We start from the raw sequence: 1,480 nt of genomic DNA, 5'->3' as shown, positions 1-1,480 counted from the left end.
GAATTATCTCTGATGAAAATGGACCTCAGACCTGCTTATGTAGCCAACTGGTTGTAAACTTTTAGTAACTGGTTTTCAAGCGGACCTGTATACTGTTGGTAGACATCTCTTAGGCCACTTTCTCTTTCTCTCTCTCTGTCTCTGTACCAATATAAAATGTCTCCTAAAATATCGGGTGAAACTGTGAGCTAAAAAGTACCCATTTTCGGACCTCATGCCCACATGAAAAATATACAATGCTATAAATACTATTGTATTCACTATAGTGTTTTTCGCAGACTTTACTGAAGTATTTACTGCAGTACACTGTATTATACTGTAGTATTTACAGTTAACTATACTATAAATACTGTATTGAACAAACTGTAGTGTATATACTATAGTAATTAATGTAGTGTTTTGCGGTTTGTAGTATACTGTAGTGTTTTTACAGACTGTAGTATTTACTATAGTGTTTATGTGGATAATACTGTCGTATTTACTATAAAAAAAAAAGTATTTTTTAAAAAAATGATCTTTGCCATAGAAGTGGAGGCTTTCTCCTTCAGTAAACCTACTGGATAAATACTAAAAGAGCACATTTTCCCATTACCTAGGACAGGAATCTGAACGGATAGTTCAGAGCTTCTGCTCGTTTCTATATACTGTAAGGAACGCAATATAGTCTATACTTGACATGTAAGTTTCTCATTCATGAGTGGCACAAACTGCGATATGGGGGGAGGGGAATGGGCAGGGTATAGGCACATTTAAATAATGTATTTACTTTTCTTAATTTTTTTTTTAACGGACTGTAGTTATTTGCGGACATTTTTGTAGTATTTACTACAGTGTTTTTTCCCCCCGGATAATACTGTAGTATTTAATATAGTATTCTACAGTATAGTAAGTACTACACATGAGTAAGTGCTCACAGATCACTGCACCTGTACATAGCCCATCTGTAAATAGCCCATCCAACTACCTCATCCCCATACTGTATTTATTTATTTATCTTGCTCCTTTGCACCCCAGTATCTCTACTTGCACACTCATCTTCTGCACATCTATCACTCCAGTGTTTAATTAATTGCTAAATTGTAATTACTTCGCCACCATGGCCTATTTATTGCCTTAACTTAAAGGAGAACTTGTTCTCAACTCGCCTACCTGGTTAAATAAAGGTGAAATAAATAAAACATTTGCACTCACTGTATATAGACTTTTTGTTTTCTTTTGTTCTACTGTAATATTGACTGTATGTTTTGTTCATTCCAGGTCCCGTATCCACAAAGCGTTTCATCAGTGGTGGGTTCAGGCATTAGGCTTCCTGCCGCCCCCTAGTGGTGGGTTCAGGCATTAGGCTCCCTGCCGCCCCCTAGCGGTGGGTTCAGGCATTAGGCTCCCTGCCGCCCCTTAGTGGTGGGTTCAGGTATTAGGCTTCCTGCTGCCCCCTAGCGGTGGGTTCAGGCATTAGGCTACCTGCCACCCCCTAGCGGTG

The 1,480-nt window shown here is 38.7% G+C and overlaps 1 non-coding gene across 1 annotated transcript; it reads right to left on the bottom strand.

The window, feature by feature from the left end:
• Positions 1 to 530: 530 nt before the first annotated feature.
• LOC115193108 (U7 small nuclear RNA) lies at positions 531 to 583 on the bottom strand. Its single transcript, XR_003878072.1, has one exon. It is a non-coding gene; the product is annotated as a U7 small nuclear RNA (small nuclear RNA).
• Positions 584 to 1,480: the final 897 nt, after the last annotated feature.

Source organism: Salmo trutta, chromosome 4 (assembly GCF_901001165.1).
Source record: "Salmo trutta chromosome 4, fSalTru1.1, whole genome shotgun sequence".
NCBI lineage: Eukaryota > Metazoa > Chordata > Actinopteri > Salmoniformes > Salmonidae > Salmo > Salmo trutta.
Note: the sequence above shows the minus strand (reverse complement) of the source record. Positions and strands in the feature narration are given on the sequence as shown.